Source organism: Mugil cephalus, chromosome 7 (assembly GCF_022458985.1).
Source record: "Mugil cephalus isolate CIBA_MC_2020 chromosome 7, CIBA_Mcephalus_1.1, whole genome shotgun sequence".
Lineage (NCBI taxonomy): Eukaryota > Metazoa > Chordata > Actinopteri > Mugiliformes > Mugilidae > Mugil > Mugil cephalus.
In genome coordinates this window covers 2,852,607-2,872,710 of record NC_061776.1, presented here as the reverse complement: position 1 = coordinate 2,872,710, position 20,104 = coordinate 2,852,607, and positions in this window count along the sequence as shown.

The window sequence follows — 20,104 nt, the reverse complement described above, 5'->3', positions numbered from 1 at the left end:
TGGACCGTAAGTCAGAAGACATACTTGACTACAATGCTTACCTTATGACAAAAAGAGCAGTCACGCTTCCAATGTTAATTGTGCTCTAGTAGAGACTGATTGCAATCATTAAACATGAACGTTATCTCAATTGTTTGAAATTGAAGTAAAGACAATATATGTTAATGGTTTATGAAGTAAAATTTAACATTAGAATTGTTTTTAACACCCGAAATATGTCCCCTCAATTTGACCCGAGGGATACCAGAGGGTCCTAAAAGTGAAGAGCATACAAGGGTTAATTAAATGTGATTTTATTGATCAGACACCTCTGTGATTAATGAGTGATTAGGATTTATCCTAACAGGTCCAGTTAGAGGAACATGAAACTTCAGTGTTCAGCCTCCAAAAGTTCAATTTCCAGTGATGCTCTGACTGCGCTAATGCTAATGCTAATATAAATTTGGTGTGGTTTATTTTAATTGACAAAGAGCAAACAAACAGCAGTGACTTCTGTTGCCTCTCACCCTGATAACAAAAAAAAGAAACATAACCCTTCTCAGAGCCTAGCACACATGTCCCATTCTTCCTTATAATATAAACTGTCCAAATAAACATGAATAAATTGGTATTATCGTCATTTTTAAAAGTAAACATGTTTTGTTGACGTTTAACGTAGCATTTTAAACATTTACTGCCGTCTACTGACCAAAGGGAGGAACTGCAACACTGCATAAAGTAGATATACAGTCAATAGTGAGACGTGATAGTATAAAATTCACCTCCTCTATAGACTTTAAAAAAAGACTAACTGCCAGACAAGTATATCATAAATACAATACAACGTGGAAATGTGAAAGTGGTGTTTTCCAGAAACATGCTTTACTGTATATTCCATACATGTCTGTTTACATATTTCATCCCCAAAAAATTACTACTATAAATGTCACGTACACATTCTATTTTAATTACAGCAAAAGTTTTTCATTGGTAATTAAGAATAAAAGCATCATCTATAAATAATAACATAATATTTTAATTTGATGTATTTTAGCTTTCAAATTTATGGAAAGTGGTGAAAAGATATTTAATACTATTTCCCAGAAAGCTTTACTTTATTCAAGTATTCAAAATGGTTGCCAAGCTGTTTCCAAGCCTCTCCACTGACAAAATTGATGGTCAGAGCTAGTTTGAATTTTGTGTCATTTGTTCATTTTCAAATAAATGTGGCAAATTATTCCTGTTACTTGGCTCTAAGGAATTTATCTGGATTGACATTAATTTAATTCCACTTCCTGTAATTCCAATTTGATGTCCTGTTGGAGGTGAAGCCAGTTCAATTCAAATACAAATTCTTCGAATGAATTATTTATTTATTTATTTATTTTTAATTCTGAATTCGGAATTTTGCACAGGCCCGAAGTGAGTTATTGCGTCATTGTCCCATTGAAGGCCTTTCATTATGGACAGGGTTTTACTATTTTATAACAGATCAATCTCTGTTTTGGCATTACAGATGTTGGTGTATTGTTGCAGTAAGTCTTTGCTGAATTAGACTTGGTTTCAAGTGAAGTGGCTGTGGGAGTTCATCCTATTTTTTTCCCTTAAGGGGATTGACTTTCACTTTGATTGATTTACCCGGTGGAAAGGTTTTGGCTGCAAACCCGAAGTGACACTGATTCACATGAGACAGCCTGCAAATGAGCTTGCTGGAAGTTTTTTAACAGTTCCTTTTATTTCCTGATTCTAGTGTCACTCTATTCTTCAGAAGTTGCAGAGACAAGTTCAAAGAACAGTTTCTTGCTTTGAGCAACTGCCTTTATCTTGTGAACTTAGCAAAAAGGTGATGGTAGTTTAGCTTGTTTACTTGAAGCAGATGGTTTGAATCTTTGACAAAAGATTATTCTGGGAGGGGCTGCTTGCTTGTGTGTATATGTCTGGCATACGGAGGAGTTTAGAGGAGCTGTCCAGTGCTGAAGTTACCTCTCCCTGAGAGCTTGGCAGTAGAGAGGGGTTCAGAGGAACTGAGTCAGCTAAATGACAAAACAAGGACTGCACCAAGGACACCTATCCCTCTGCCTCTACTTTAGCACAAGCTTGGCCTTGACATTGATTTGCTTCATGAGCACAATGTTTAACTGAGAGGACCATATCATTAACAGATAATGGCCCGGCCCACAGTTTACTTCCTCAGAACTGTCCTTTTTTCTGGAACAGCAACATATACAACACATCAAGACCATGATCTACCATCCATAAGGAAAGTAGAGAGGCTGAATAGTGTGGTATCCTTACTGCTCAGAGAGAGAATTCTCCATGTCAAGCTCATATCACTGAGTTCCTGCAAGTCTATAAAGCTTCAACACATGCAGCCATGGGAATATCACCCTTCAAACTCAAGTATGGCAGAAAGATGGGAACTAAACTCTGCTTGAGACCATGAATTGAGAGGCAGAGTCAAAAAGAAACAGGTACACATGAAAACATGCACCGACGCCAAGACACATGTCAAAACTCCTAAACTACACCCAGGAAGCCTTGTAAAGTCTGTACATGTCAAGAAAGGAACACACACAATAAACAACCATTTGCACTCACACTCACACAGCTAGTAAATTTTAGAGTCACCAATTAGCCTAAAGTTTAGGTTTAAATGCGCGGGAAAAAAAACAAAACAAATCATTGCCTTAATCCGACTTTAACTAGACAACTTAAGTGCATGTAAACACGTTACTCTGATTAAAAGTTCTCCCTATCAATGTTCTCCGGCTTGTATACGCCTTAATCAGGCTTTTGGATAACGGCGGTGCACATGGGCCACAACTGCAGCGCTGGTATATGACCCTGGAACAAAAACATCCAAGAAAAACGGTCACAGAAGAAGAAGGTAAACAGAGTGGGTAGGAGAACTACCTGAGGGATAGCGCCATCTTATCTGCACCATAAAAAACGCACACTTTACATACGACAAATTTAAAAAAGCTGAACTATTATCCATCTGATTGTTGTTTTAAACCCGGCCTGACACATGAACGACTCTGGTTTATTATATGATGTAATAGGTCAACTGGAAAATGGGTATTAAACCCTCAGAAAATACACATACCGCATCTAATGGGAGTGGAGGACATGTTCCCGTCAGTTTATCCGATTTTTCTCTGTTACTTGAAAAATGTGTTTACCACCAATCCACTGCACCGCCCAACAACACTACTAACTTTGTTTTAAAAACAAACCACGTCCATCTGGTGTCCCACAATAAGGTTCCAACAGAGGGGGAGAGTTAAATTTAGTTTCCACTGTCTGTAAAGTCTCTCAATCTTTATAGAGATCATAAAGATGTTTAACTGAAGACTGAATTCACTCTGACACAATATTTAAATCACTGAAGTTATAGAAAGATTTTTTTTTCTATTAGTGTCGTTGTCCTTCTCTATACAGTGAACCATTAAAATCTGCACCACAATAAAATAACATATCGAGTAGGAACGAAAACAGTGAGGGAGTGTTTAAAAATAAAAAGACTACAGTATGTGAATTTTTTAAATGCTTGATTTATGTTCTTTCAATAAAGACAGTACGGTGTAAGGGATCGGTGAAAGCGTCCACATGGGTTTTCTCCGGTAAATCCGATTTCCTCCCACCTCCAAAGACTTGCTCGTTAGGCTGATTGGTGACTCTAAATTGGGCCTTAGGTGTGCGTGTGTAATGTATAATGTGTGAATGCCTATGTGCCAATGTGGTTGAACTGGGGGTTGAAAATAATTAAGATGAACTCAACACACTGGCACTTTAGATTTTTAGAATCAGGGAGGGAAGAGAAATATGACTTTTAAACAAATTAATACATTTTAATGCTTTAAATATGATCAACAATGAAATTGTTGGAACTGAAAACAATGAAACTGATATATTTGATTATTTTATTCACAAAAACATACAAATAATTCGATCTCTTAGTAAAATATATTAATAAAGAAGAGCATAATTGAAACACGAGAAAAACAAAAATGGGTCAGTTTTCACATGACATGATGTTACATGATGTTACAACATAAAAATCACATTAAAACATGATTCAATTTCATGACACCCTTTTTTTGTTTTCTTGTTGTGGCAGTGATGTATTGTTTTTTTTGATATACTTTTCTGTGCGTTACTTTTTATCTTTAAAAGTACATACTGACAGTACATTTCATGCTATCACCTCTAACCACGATTTTATATTTACAGTCTATGGTATAATGTCCAGCACCCGTGTGTCTACTGTAGTAAATCCAAGTTTAATCCTGAAACCAGTTTTAAACCACTTTTTTTCTGCTGATTCAGTCATTAACTGCTGCCCTGAAAAACCTTCACATGGAACATAACCTTTCTCTCCATAGAACATGTATAAAGCAGACATTCTGCTGAATATCATGAAAGTAGAGATCCAGTATGAAAAAGGAGGAATGAAATGATTTGTGGAGGATGAGATTTTCATTTCTTTTTTCCTTCATTGATCAAACTCATCTTGGAGTTTTTCTTTGAATGATGAAGCTGCAGATGTGAACAGCTAAAAGTGGTAATGAACAAGCACTGGCTCCATAATGACTCTGTTTGTTTCCAGAACATGGGGGATGTTCTGCATCCAGAGCTCAGAGCTGTTTTACTGAACCACTGTGAGTCATTTGTTCTGAATGCCTTTGTATTTCAGTGCTCACCACAGGGTGGCGCTGCTTCTTCTTTGCTTCTTCATTTCAGCCTCAGGCACCACAAAAAATGATCAGAGCCGATCAGGTCTGTAATTTATCAAACAGGGCAGAGCAGGAAATCTTTTCTAATTGACCAAATCTCTCAGAGTCACTAGCTTTGATTCTACTTTTAGGAGTTGAAGTCAAACATTTGATCTTCTGCTTTCACTTGTCAAATTCCTCCTGTATGTCCTGAGAGATATTTAAAACTGCACATTGATGTTACAAATTACACAGTAAACCTGCTCTGTGGAGGATTTTTTCATGGTTTCATCTCTTAAAATGCTCTTCAACAACAGAGAACAGTCTGTGTTACTAAATTCACCACCAACCTGAATGTGTTTGTGGGAACATGAATGTTTTTTAGTCTTTCTGCATCATGTGACCCAGATGTTTTTCATCTGCTGTCAGATTCAAATCAAGACCATGAAAGGACAAAGCAGCTCGATCTGAGCTGTCAATCTCAGCAGCCGTCTCATCGTGGGCTGCAGGGGCTGAGGGGGCTTTGAGGACCTGTAGAAACCACGTTTCCTCGTCTCATGTCACAGCTCGTCCTTGTTGGCCTCAGCTGCATCAGAGCCCACTTCTCCCCAGGGTTTACCAGAGGATACACCACCACACAAAATGCTTTTCCTCCCGCTGCTGCCTGTGCTGTCTGTGTTCAGGTGAGTGTTTTTCCAACAAACTCCACCTTTAAACAAACCTGTCTCCCCTAACTTTCATCTATCCCGTCTGTGTCCCTACAGCCCTGGTTGCCATGGGAGCAGATCTGACCCAGGACCATTAACATTGACCCGGGGAGTTGGCAAACAGTCTCCTTCAGATGTGGAACTGACCAGTGTAGTGGTAGCTATATATACTGGTACCAGAAAAAGAAAAAAAACATTCAAACGGATTCTTTATATTGATAAAAGCAATGGTTCGAATTTATAAAGGTTACGGTCATCCTCAGAGAGATGATTTCTCATCTGTGAATAATCAGAACAGTTGGGAGTTGGAGATAAAGAAAGTTAAAGTCGATCATTCAGCCTCCTACTACTGCTCCTGTGGGGAAAAAGAGATACCCACAGTGAGAAATGATGTGAGCAGCCGAACAAAAACCAACAGATGAACAGATGTCAAACAGTGTTTGTGACAGGAAGAGAGCAGTAAACCAGAGCCCAGGTTCACATATTTCACCTCCATCTCAGACAGAGTCAAAAACTACTGAGCTGAGGGAGATTCTTCTTTCCTGCTCTCACTATTTATTTAATAATAATATTAATGATATTACATTTTATTTTTTGGCACCTTTCAGGTCACCCAAGGTCACCTAATAGAGAATAAAAAATAGACAAAACAAAATAAAATATATATAACAAAACAATCAGAAGAAAACAAACAACAACAACAACAACAAGAGTGGACAGGGAGGGTAGTGATTGTCATGAAGCAGAGTCCAAACACAGAATAGACCAGTTTGAACAGATTTAACATCATATCTATTGATGTTGTTGATATTTCAACAGTTAGAAATTAAGAAAAAACATGACAACAACACATAGAAGGGATGGCCCAGTGGAGTGGTGGTTAGCATTGATGTGTCACAGAAAGAAGGGTTTGAATCCATCGGCCGACTGGGACCTTTCTGTTTGGATTTTCCATGTTCTCCTTGTGTGTGTGTGGGTTCTCTCCAGGTTCTCCAGCTTCCTCCCACCCTCCAAAGACATGAAGGTTCATTGATGATTCTACATTGGTCATAGTTATGAGTGAGAATGGTTGTTTGTCTCTCTGTGTTAAACTTGAGATAGACTGGTTTCATCTCTTAAAATGTCAAATAAATCAAATAAGACCAGAAGTTCATCTTGTTTTAAATTAAAGCAGACGTTAAAAAAATCATCTAATTCAGACGTGGGCATTTTACGGCCCGTGGGCCACATACGGCCCTTTGGACATCCCTGTCTGGCCCGCGGTCTGTCAGTCACAAGCAAATGAACAAGTATTTATGGTGTGCAATACAAATGTGTTGCTTTTATTTTGAAAAGCCATGATGGATTATTTACGTCACGGCACTGTTATAATCTGTGATTGTTAGTTATTTGAAAAGGATGATTGAAACAGCTTCGTTCCATCTATTAAAACATTTATTGAGATTTATTGCGATACAGAAAATAATTCATGTAGCTACACGGTCCCTCCTTGGTGCACCGAAGCTTTCCAACGACGACAAAGTTTCCAACATTACGATGCGTTATATCCAAACCTACAGATCCGTTGTGTGTTTTATTTTCCCTCTTCGACCTACACCAAAATTCATAAATTTAAATAAATACTTACAGAATATTCTTATACTTCTGTTTACCAGTAGCAGCTTATCAACATGTATAATTTACTGCTTTTTACAACGGGAGAAATTTAATATTGAGAATTAAGTTCAAGTTTCCGTTTGGTTCGGCCTCCAACGCAGCTCAGATTTTTCATGTGGCCCCCTGTAGAAAATAATTGCCCAGCCCTGATCTAATTCATGAATGAACATAGTTTCATGAGTTTTCAGTGATTGTTTCATGATTTAAAGTCTTTTAAAGATCTTTTCCTCTCATTTGAAATAATCCTACTGTCACCTTTAAGAGTCATTGAACTGATTTTGTGGAAAGTGTGAATGTGCTTCAGGAGAACAGTCCTTTAATAGAAGAGTATTAACTTTCACCTCAGCTGAAAATGGACAGAGAGACAGAGTGGGAAAAGAATTCAAGTCACTAGAAATTCACTTCCATTATTGAATGAAGTGAAACACATTGAAGAGTTCAGTCAGAGTTGAGGAGCTGTGTGGATTTGTAGTTTTGTATTTTCATCTCATCTCTTCAACAACAGAGAACAGTCTGTGTTACTAAATTCACCACCAACCTGAATGTGTTTGTGGGAACATGAATGTTTTTTAGTCTTTATGCATCATGTGACCCAGATTTCTTTCATCTGCTGTCAGATTCAAATCAAGACCATGAAAGGACACAGCAGCTTGATCTGAGCTGTCAATCATCAGCAGCCGTCTCATCTGTGGGCTGCAGGGGCTGATGGGAGCTTTGAGGACCTGCTAGAAACCACGTGGCCTCGTCTCATGTCACAGCTCGTCCTTGTTGGGCCTCAGCTGCATCAGAGCTCCACTTCTCCCCAGGTTCACCAGAGGATACACCACCACACAAAATGCTTTTCCTCCCAGCTGCTGCTCTGTGCTGTCTGTGTTCAGGTGAGTGTTTCCAACAAACTCCACCTTTAACAAACACTGTCTCACTAACCTTCATCTATCTGTGTGTGTCTCTACAGCCCTGGTTGCCATGGCAGCAGATCTGACCCAGGACCAGTTAACATTGATCAGGAGAGTTGGTCAAACAGTCTCCTTCAGATGTGAAGGAACTAACCAGTGTAGAAGTAGCTGGCCATGGGTATTCTGGTACCAGAAGAAAGAAACAGAAACATTCAAGCTGATTCTTCGTATTCGTAAAAGTGATGGTCAGATTGCTAAAGGTTATAATCATCCTCAGGAAGATGATTTCTCATCTGTGAAAAAACAGAACAGTTGGGAGTTGGAGATAAAGAAAGTTAAAGTCGATCATTCAGCCTCCTACTACTGCTCCTGTTGGTATGATACCCACAGTGAGAAATGATGTGAGCAGCCTGAACAAAAACCAACAGATGAACAGATGTCAAATAGTGTTTGTGACAGGAAGAGAGCAGTAAACCAGAGCCCAGGTTCACATATTTCACCTCCATCTCAGACAGAGTCACAAACTACTGAGCTGAGGGAGATTCTTCTTTCCTGCTCTCACTATTTATATAATAATAATAATAATAATAATAATAATAATAATAATAATAATAATACTCCAGTTTCCTCCCACCTCCAAAGACATGCTCATTGGGCTGATTAGTGACTCTAAATGGATCCTAGGTGTGAGTGTGAGTGTGAATGGTTGTTTGTCTCTGTGTTTGCCCTGTGACAGGCTGGAGACCTGTCCAGGGTGTAGCCCAACTCTCAACCTTTGACAGCTGGGATAGACTCCATCAACCCCCACGACCCTAGTGAGGATTAAGTGGTAGAAGATGAGATGAGAATTATAATAATATTAATAATAATACATTTCATTTTTTGGACCCTTTCAGGTCACCCAAGGTCACCTAACAGAGAATCAAAAATAGACAAAACAAAATAAAATATATATAACAAAACAATCAGAAACAAACAACAACAACAAGAGTGGACAGGGAGGGTAGTGAAGGTCACAGTGGAGTGGTGGTTAGCACTGATGTCTCACAGCAAGAAGGGTTTGAATCCGTCGTCCGACTGGGACCTTTCTGTTTGGATTTTCCATGTTCTCCTTGTGTCTGTGTGGGTTCTCTCCAGGTTCTCCTAGTTACTAAACCTAATTTATATACCGAATTTCCCTTTGGGGATGAATAAAGTAACCTACCTACCTGAGGTTTTAAGGTCAAAGGAAGTTTTTTCCAGCACAGTAATAAAGTCCACAAGTGTTATCATCTCCATCTCCAACTGTGGTGTAAATATATTCTAGTAAGAATGTGGAGAATATGATGCGTCTCATGGAAGCAGCATTTATGTTGGGGATTGAACTCTGCCTCCTACAGACAGTGCTGATCGAGGTTATGCACTAAAAATGTCGAGCTCTATTTGACATAGAGGGCGCTATTTATGGTGCACTGTGGTTATTGGCTATCAAATAAGTAAAATATCAATATCGAAATATTAATAATTACTATAAAAATATGAATAGGATTTAATTAACCTTAAATCCACAGCCGATTTACCAAAAATCAGTCTCATGAAGGTGGGTATGCTAATGTAACCCCTCCCTGCACCTGTCACTCTAAGACAGGGTTAATATCAAACAGGAAATGAGGACCAACTCTAACTCTAGACTCGATGAGGAGACTACTGGTATCTACTCAACTAAATTTTGATTTAGATCTGTAATGTCTACCCCAAATAACACACAACAGACTGAAAGTTTAAAGGAGGTATATTATACAAAGATCTTTCAACCACAATTGAACCCAAAATACAAAAAAAATATATAAAATACAAGTAACAAAAACCTCTGAGATCTCAGGTACTGAAAAGCAAACTGTCCCAAAAGTTCAAATGAATAAAAAACTAGGAGAAAAATGGAAAAATGGGCCCAAATAAATAAAAATAAAACGAGTGCACTCAAAGTCCTACCGCCCTCTTTAACAGTGAACGTCCAATGGTAAGTATCACGGTGAAGATGAAGATGTGGATGGAGATATGGATGACCCCACGTCCAAGGGAAAGTAGCCACTGGGATGGAGATGGGGATGGATGACAGGGTAGGAACCAAGGACTGAGGACCCAGGCGAAGGACTCAAAAAAAACCAGCCTACACAACCATGCAGGAAAATTATCTCATTTAGTCCATAATAAAAAGGTCAACTCGAATGTAAATAAATAAATGTACTACTCAGTGTAAATTTCACTTTTCTTCTACTACCATTTTCCATGAATTTTTAATATCTATCTTAACTCATAGTAACCAAAACATGAATTCACATAAACATTTCAAAATAACTCTTTTTCCCTCCCTCTCTTTTTTAACAAAACTAAATTTTATTCACATGAATACTTTAACTTTACTATTCACAACATACAAAACACCATTTTAACTAAACACACTCACTATTTAGCTGCATGAATTTTATTTCTGCCGAGGCCTAACATGATTCCATTCATTAGCCTGCACCAACCTACTACTTTTTCACTCACAGAAAAAAAAAATAAAACACAAGATTCATAAAGCACAAAAATAGTCTTCTGACACTAATACATTTTTCCCAAACCCTGTTTCGAGTTTACCCGACTGTTTTAAGAGAGTTCGGGGAAAAACTTTAATTTTATTTTCAGTGTTTTAGCCCTGTAGAAAAATCATGCAAATGTAAACATCGATCGTTACTCACCGGAAATCAATTGTTTCACTTTTTAGTCGTCCTCTGGGGAACTCGCAGCTCGCTGATAGTCTCTTCTCGTTTATTTTCAGACTTCTGGTTTTTTTCTTTTAAATTCTAACTTTCCTTTTTTTTCTCTTCTCAATCTAACCCCCCACCATGCATGTCAGTGGACTTGCAAGTTTGCGCTAAGTACGATGCACCACCTGTCATTTTTGGCTCACTGAAAAACACCTAAACCCAACGCCCGTCTTTAAAGGGGCAGAACACATTACAGTTTTTTTTTTTATAGGAGAAGAGTTTTATGCCCACTCTTGTAAAAAATAGTCATGCTTTAATTTGGGGGAAAACCCTTTAGAACATAAATAGATCTAAAAAATACTTTTCCCAAAGCAACTAAATTAACGGGGGTTTAAAAACCCCTGGTTACATGAGCACTAACATGTAATCTTTTTATGTCTTTTTAATCTATAATTAAAAAAACTTAAAAAAGTTTATTTTTTTGGGCCCTTTTTTGTAAAAACCCCTTTTGGGGAAAACCCAAAGTAAATTGAATGCTTTTCATGAATATTTGGAGCTATCTGGCTTGGTCTCTTCTGAAAGTGAACCTGAAATTTCATCACAAAAGTCAAATCACTCAAAATGGTTTTTGTTGTTGAAGAATCAAAGTTGGGACAATTAAAAATAAAAAGTTTTGGGGTTCCCCTGAATTTATTTATTCATTTATTTTTGCTGTCTGTTTGCCTTCGAGGAAACTGGACAGATCTCATTGGAAAACATTAAATTATCATAGAAAAAGTCTTTGTTAAAAAATATCAAAAGATCAAAACTGGTTTTTTTTTGCCTTATTTTCTAAGTTTAAAACCCAGTTTTTCCCAAAACTGTAGCATTCAGACACATATTGAAAAAAAAACCAAAAACTTGACTCCACTAAAAGGTGACATTCAGAGGAATTATATCTTGTACCCGATTCTCTATTAGAGAGCAAGGGGCATATTGTTGTTCAACAGCTCATTGGTTTTCAGAAACATAAATATCCCTAAACTGACTCAATTGGTTCGTCTTGGCTAAAAGAAGGGGGAGGGGCTTCTTTTTCAGCACTGATCTCTTTGGCTCTGAGGTGTTGATGGACATAGTACCCTTGAATTGGTTCATTGAGGGTCAATCAAAATGTCAAGTTCAGGGGGCCTTTTTCCCCCAAAAAACAAAAATCCCCGGATCAGCCCACGGGTTAAAAGGGTCCCCCAACCCATTTTGGGAAGCAGGACGAGTGTGGCCGAGGGGCCCCTTAAGTCACTTCAAGACTGTTTCGTCTCCCAACTGGGAATTTCAAAAAAGCTGCCACCTAAAACTCCACCACGCCTCCAGGATTCACAGAGACAGTAATTGCCTTCTCAGCAAGTGTATGGACGATGTCACCCCACAAATTTTCATCACGCGGGGCCAACAGAAGCTGTGGTTGACGGGGGGGTCTACGGGCTACGAGGGTCCGGAAACCCCGCCTTCAGATCCGGGGTGGGGAGAGCCTGAGGACAGCAAGGGCCAACCTTCCCGGGGGCATCAGAGGGCCAAGAGGCAGCACCCCAGGGGGATCAGCACAACTTCAGAAAACAGCGAGAAACCGGGAGTCATGGCGAGGAATACGACCATTCGCACAAAAACCCCTCCCACAGACCTGTGACAGCCCCACCTCCCGCGAATGACTGAAAAACTTTTTCGCTCATTTTGAGGCGACAAAAACCCCCCCTGCACACAACACTTCCCCCCTCAGGTAACCGGGTGCTGATGCTGAGTCCAGACATGTGGGGGTCTTTCAGCAGGACAACACGTGAAAAGCTCGGGCCCCAGAAACATATTGGTGTGTGCTGAGAGACTGTGCACTGAACTCAAAAATGTTTTTCACGACATCTTCAACATCTCACTGAGTAGGCTGTTGTCCCCCCCTGCTTCAAACCGCCACCATCACCCCGGTCCTGAAGAATCCCCCCCTCCTTTGGGGGGGAGAAGGCTTCAGCGGGGGGTCATCACACATCAAGTCTTCTCCCCCCCCTCCCCATTGACCCCTCCATTTTTGCATTCGGTCCAACCGATCAACGCGAGCCTTCTCCACACACCCCACAAACCTGGACTCTTACGTTGAAGCTGTTTAAAAGACTTTAGCTCAGCATTAAACACAGTCATCCCCCAACGTTTGATCTACAAACTGGACCGGCTGGGACTAAAAAACCTCGCTGTACAACGGGCTGCGGGATTTTCCGACCAAGACCACAGACAGTCGGGTCGGCAGCAACACATCACACCATCACTCTAAACCGGAGACCCACCAGGTAGTTTTTTGAGCCCCCTCCCTTCACCTGCTGCCCCACGACTGCACAGCAATGCACAACCCAACCCCTCATCAATTTTGGGGATAAACGTTTGTGGTGGGTCTCACAGCAATGGGGGTGGACGGACTCAGGAGAGAGGTGAGCGACAGGGTCAGGGGTGCCCAAACCCAATACTCTCTCTAAATGCGGACAAGAAAAATGAGAGTTGTGGCTTCGGGAGAGCACACCCCAGCAGCTCCTCTGCCCATCAAGGGTGCTGCTGGGGAGGGGTAGCACCCAAAATTTCCGGGGGGCATGCACAGAGGACCTCTCCGGGGACACCAACCAGGATCACTGGCCAAGAAGGCTCAACAGCGCCTCTACTTCCTCTGCAAACTGGGAAAGTCGGGCCCCAGCCCCCATCATGTGCCCCTTCTAAAAGGGGCCCATTGAGAGACCTGCCCAGCTGATCACTGTTTGGTACAGAGCCTAAACCGCACCCTGTAAAAGCCCTCCACGCACAGTGAAGCATGAAAGGAACGGTGCCTCTCCCATCCCTGCAGGACATTTACAACATTTACGCATCTGCGCAAACCCCCTTTTGCTTTGGGGGTGACCCACCCCCTTTCACACAGTTTTCCCTGAGCCGCTGCCACAGGGGGAGACTGGGGAGTCTGGGGGGCCCGGGACCAGCAGACTGGGGGGACGCTTCATCCACCAGGCTGCAGGAAACTGAACTCTCACCCCCCTCTGCCCCCTCCACCTGCTGCTCACCAACTCCACAAAACCAATGACCTTACCACCCCACCCCCCCCCAAAACACCACCGCTACGGACACTACTCACGGGCAAGTCTTAGGGGATAAAAAAAGACTGCGTACATAACGATATAAAAAGATTCATTCATTCCACCCATATTTCTCACTATTCAACTCAGGGCAGACATCACTTTGTACATTGTATATTTTGCACATTTTGTTCTATTTGTTAAAAGGGTATTTTTATTTTATTTTTTTTTATTTATTTTTTTGTTCTTTATATTTTTATAATTCTCAACATTTGCACTTCTTGTTTCCCTTTTTGTTTAGCGCTGCTTTTGTAGGCCTTTGAGGAAGGAATTTTAGCCTGTTTTGTGTTGCACATGTCAAAATTTGACAATAAAGGAGTGATTGACTTGACAATTTGCAGTGTCCCACATTTAGAAAAAAACCAAATGCTGGAAACAAAAATATGTATTTTCATCTCAGCTCTTCAACAAAAGAACAGCTGTGTTACTAAAGTCCCCACCAACCTGAATGTGTTTGTGGGAACATGATGTTTTTTAGTTTTTCTGCATCAGTGCCCCAGAGTTTTTCATCTCTGTCAGATTCAAATAAAGGGACCATAAAAGGACCACCTTACTGAGTTCAATCACCCAGCAGCCGCCCATCGGGGGCCAGGGGCTGAGGGGAGCTTTGAGGCCCTGCTAAAAACCATGCCTCGTCTCTGTCCACTCGCCTTTTTGGGCCCACGCTAGGCTCCACTTCTCCCCAGGTTCCCCAGGGGATACCCCCCCCCAAAAAATGCTTTTTCCCAGCTGCTGCTCTGTGCTTCTGTGTTCGGGTGAGTGTTTCCAACAAACCCCACCTTTAAAACCAGCTCATACCTTTTCATCTATCTGTCGTGTCTCTACAGCCCTGGTTTCCGGGCACAGATCTGCCCCGGACCAGTTAACTTTGACCAAGAGAGTTGAAACAGTCTCCTTCAGATGGGGAGAACTGGCCAGGTGATAGTTTTGTAACTGGTACCAGAAAAAAGAACCGAAACATTTAGAGAAATTTTCTTGGTATTGATAAAACTGAGGGTGAAATTTATACAGTACCCAAATCATCCTCAAAAAGATGATTTTCTCATCTGTGAAAAAACAGAACGTGGGAGTTGGAGAAAAGAAAGTAAAAGTCGATCATTCGCCCCAACTACTGCTCCTGTCTAAGGTTGATACCCACAGTGAAAAAAGATGTAGCACCTGAAAAAAAACCAAACAGAGAACAATGTAAAACCGTGTTTGGACGGAAGAAGCAAAAAAACCAACCCCAGGTTCACATATTTACCTCCATCTCAGACGAGTCACAAACACTGAGCAAAATGAGGGTGCCCTTGGTGTTTTCAGCAGGATGTTCTTATTGGGAAAAACCTTTTAAGGGGGGGGGGGCCTATGGATCACCCACAGAAGTTTAGGATAAATACTCATATTTATTTTGTAGCCATCGAACATTTATCTTCATAAAAATGAATTTTCACATACCCCGAAAATCACTTGTTACTTAAATCACACAGAAAAACAATATTTGGGACAAACCCAAAGTAAATTGAATGAGTTCTAATATTTGGAGCTCATTCAGGCTTGGTCTTTCTAAAAGCTGAACTCTGAAATTTCTATCAAAAAATTCAGAATCACCCAAGGGGATTTGTTGTTGAGAATCAAGTGGCACACAGTTAAAAATGAAAAGTTGGGGGTTCGCCAGTTTTTCATTTTTTTTTATTTTTTTTATTTTATTTATTTTATTTTATTTTATTTATTTATTCATTTATTTGCTATCTGATCCCTTCAAGGAAATGGGGACAGATCTCATCGGATAACACAAATTACAAAAATAAAGTTTTTCCATAAGATATAATAATCCCAAAAACTGGTTTTTTTTTTGCCTTTTTTCTAAGTTTATAACCAGTGTTTCAAACTGTCCCATCAACATTTTTTGAATAAAATACCAAAACTTGAGCTCCATAAACGGTGACACTAAAGGGGAAATTTATTTTTAACCAATTCTCATTAGGAGCAAGTGCATATTGTTGTTTTGAGCAGTCATTGGCTTCATGAAACATCAACATCCACTAAACTGGCTGAACGGTTCAGTCTGTGGTAAAAAAGGGGGAGGGCTTTTTCCCCAAAACGCTGACTCTCATTGGCTTCTGAAGGCTGTTGACGGGGACATAGTAGCTCTGAATGGTTCTTGAGATGTAAATCAAAATGTCAGAGTTCAGCGGCCATTTTCCCAAACAAACATTTTTTTATTATTTAAACTCTTTCTTCAACACAGTGACCCAACCCCAAAACCCCTTGAAGGTCATGATGTCATTATAAATAGACTCACCATTTAGAGGTAGTTGAATTTTTTTGAAAATGATCAGTTAAACAATTTTACTAAACAAACTCAGTAAAACCAAGAAAAACCCTTTATTTTATCAAAAAAATGAAAAAAACAGAACCTCATGCCAAAAAAAATTACTCAAAACTAAATCTGATATTTGACTTTGACTGTTTAAAACCAAGTTTGTTGTTAGTCCAGATGTAAAAATAAATACGGACAATTTTCTTCAGACAGAGAAACAAATTATTAGGGAAACCCGAACAACTTGCAGAGAAATCAAACCAGAAAGTCAGGAGTTGTTAGTTTACAGTTTTGTCATAAAAACAAAATATGAGCAAATTTAAAAGTTATCTGATGATGGATTAGTCAAAAAATCACCATGTAGCACCCTTTTCCCAAAGTAGCTAAAATCCTGGGGTTAAATATAGATTTGGGGGTTTTACTACTATGGGGGGAGCCCTGGGGTCTTTTAATTGTGCTTCATCTATTAACAAGACTTTATTTTGTTTTTTTTTCTTTACTGGGAAAAAAACAAATAAATGAAAAATTGGGTTTGGGGTCTTAAAAACATCGTTTTAAAAAACTTCCCCCCATCAAACTCTAAACTCAATGACTCAAACACTGAACTTTAAATGCAATATTTAAAATACTGCAACAGTTAAAAAAAAGAATACACCCTTTTATGGTGCTTTTGAAAAATAAAAATAAATTTTTAACTTTAAAACCCCATTTACTCTACACTAAACAAAAAATAAAAAAGAATGTCATGATCATGTCGTCCTATGGGTTTTAGTTTCCTATTTATTTGTTGATTTCCTGTTTGGGTTTCTCTCCCTGTGTTTTTTCCCTTTATTTTTATTGTTTTTCCTGCTGGTTGTTATCATTATTTCACTGGTCTCTTCTTTCCCCCTGGTCCTGTGTGTATTTATAGTGCTTTAAACATCAAACAGCAAAAAAAAAATGAGCAGTGTTTTTGTTTCCCCCTCTCTCTGTCCATTTAGTTTAACATGCTGAACGTGGGGAAATGAAGGGAAAGTGAGGGGAAAAGGTACAGAAAGATGAGGAGAAACCCAACAGATGTCAGCTCCCGGATAAATTGATGCTGTTTGTGGGAATAAATCATTAGCTTTACACAAAAAATTTACAGCATCAAACACTTTGCAACGTTTAGTAAAATTAAGCTACAACATTACAACAAAAAATCATTTCTCATGGGTCAGACATTTTTCCGACTAGTTCCCTCTCCATAGAAAGCTGGTCGAATCAGACCTTCCCGACCACTGAGTTAGACAAAATTGGTTTTGATGGGTTTTTAAAATTCCTGATCATGAAACTGTGTGTGGTGTGTGTTGTGTGTTGGTTGTGGGTGTGTGTGTGGGATGTCAATCCTATCCCTCCTTGAGTCAGATCCAGTCCCTGAGGACAAAAAAGTGGGTGACCAACCATGACATAACATCAAGCCATGCTGCTAGTGTGGAAAAAGAAAAAGAAAAAAAGACAGTCATGTAGTTTGAACAATAGAGAAACACATCAGGGCTGAAATATGATCCCACTTTCCCCTTTTTTACTCCCTTTACCTCCCGCTGACTCTTTCCCAAAAACACACGGTTTTTTTTATTACTTTTTTTACTGTGTGGGAACACTACTTCATCTTTTGGGTCTGGGAAATAAATGTATGTAACAGGTAAGAACAAAAATTTCTTTTTCCCTTTCCAGTTTTTTTGTAGAAAAAGAAACGTTTTAAAGAGTTTTTTGCTTCAGGGTTTCATTTTAGTTTTTTCCCCATTATTGAGAATTCATCCCGCAGGCATTGTTACATAAAAAAGCTCAAACACTTCTGAAAACATGTAGAAATCCACTCAACACTAAAGTTTTCTTTATTTCTGTAAATATTAGTGACGTTTTCAAAAATTTTGGATTGATGTCTCAGTAATTCTTCTAAAAAATGTATTTTATGTTTAATATTTCAGTTGTTTTGGAAAATGTTATCGATTGAACTGGATCATTTTTTGAAAGTTAGAAACCTGTCAAACTAATCTCTGTCAGTTAATATTTTATATGATGTAAATGTTTTTAATTGTGATTTTTTAAAAGAAAAAGGATAAAAAATGTTAAGTGAATTTATGTTGAATAAATAGAATTAACTTTAAAAATGTTTTTTACTATCATCAGCTTTAAATTTTTAAAAATTTGAACAGACTGACACAAACTTTTTTTATTTAGAGTTTTATTTGTGATTAAAGTCTGACTCTTAAAAATTTTAATATTCAAACATTTGTAATCACTGAAATGACAAAAGGGCAAATGAAAACAAATTTAGGGATTTGTTCTTAATTAAAATTTATTTTATTGAAAATGTTTCAAAGACATGAAAAGATTAAGGGAAGTTGATTTTTAAATTTTTTGTCACAGCTAAATTAGGTTAATTAAAATAAGGGGGTGGGGGAAGGGCTTTATGACTCGTGAAGACTTTTTGGGCCAAATAATTTTTCAAATTGAAGTGAAAAAAAATTTGTGTATTTTTGGTCTACAGTTCATAATATATAAAATAAAAAGCAGTGTTTAATGTTTGGGGATCTTTTATTAACTTACACATTTGTGAACGAAACCATTAAGCTGAAATTATGTTGAAGTTTTTGGAGAAAAAATGTGGCTATACGATGACGTCTTTTTCTGAAAGGCCCTTTTAATTTTGAATTAAAATAAAATAAAAAAAAATAAAAAAAATAAAAAAAATAAAATAAAATAAAATAAAATACAAAAAATTTCCGTTGTAATACAATAACTCTTTTTGAAAAAGAAGACGTACTGAAACACAGTCGACAGTTTCCTAAATTCTTTTAATTACATGGAAAATGAGCAAATAATGTCTTTGATTAAGAAAATAAGAAATCCTTTATTTTTTCCCCCGGGGGGACATTTTCACGTTGCAGCAGTAGACGTTTTGATTACAACACAGAGGGAAAAATAAAAAAGTAAAAAATATTAAAGAAATACAAATAATTATTAACTTAAAAAGCAATGAAATCTTATTTACATATGTATGTAGTAATATTTATATGAAAGATAAAGGAATACAAACACCGTTTTTCCAAAATTTTTAAGGTATTCCAGTTTTTGGGTTTTGATTTTCCCCTGTGTGTTTTTTCTACTGGAACAGGTTTGATTTTACAATGATGATTGTAACTACTGTATTCTGTTCTGATTTTTTTTATTTATTTCATTAGCATCAGTTTTTTTAGAAATTGAAAAGTACTGAAGATATTTATAATATATAGAATATGTACAATATCCCCATCATTATACCGTTGAAGGGGTTTGACGACTGGGTTCGACTCTCCCGAACTGCAGCTCTTGTGGGATTTTCTGGTCAAAGGTCAGTATCTATCAAAAGTGGGTTTAAAGGAAAGGGCAAGAACCAGAGACAGGGTGGGCCTGGGCACAGAGGATCATTGACCTTGTGGGCCGATCCAACGACGAGCAACTGTAGCCAACGCTGGAAACATTAATGCTGGTTGATGTTTGTTGTGTATTGTAGTAGTTTATTGATCAAGTCCCCCGTAGTTTCCGGATCAGGCTGAATCCGACCCGTGCTGTAAGCTGCTGTTGACTGTTCAATGTTTGGGGGTGCGTCAAACTTCAGATGGCGGTAGTAAGCCCGGGGTGAGCGTTTACCCAGCAACCTCCAGACCCAACAGGGGGAAAAAGCTCCCCCGCGTGTCTGGCCCCCCATCCATGTTTCCCCTGGGTCCGTTTTCCCGAAAAGACGAAGAAGGGCGGCTTTGGGGATCTTACCTCTGCTCAGGGGATCACTGGGCTCAGAGAGTCAGGGCACAGAGCCTCCATCAGCTGGTGGATAGAAATGATTTACATGATAATACATCTGCTCCGTCAAGCACGGGAGGCGTGTGGAGGCACATTGGAAAAAAGAGTGGAGGCAGATGAGGCCCAAACACTACAAGGTAAAGAAGGCTTTTGGGGCTGTGGGCGCGTGGTTCAGCTTCAGT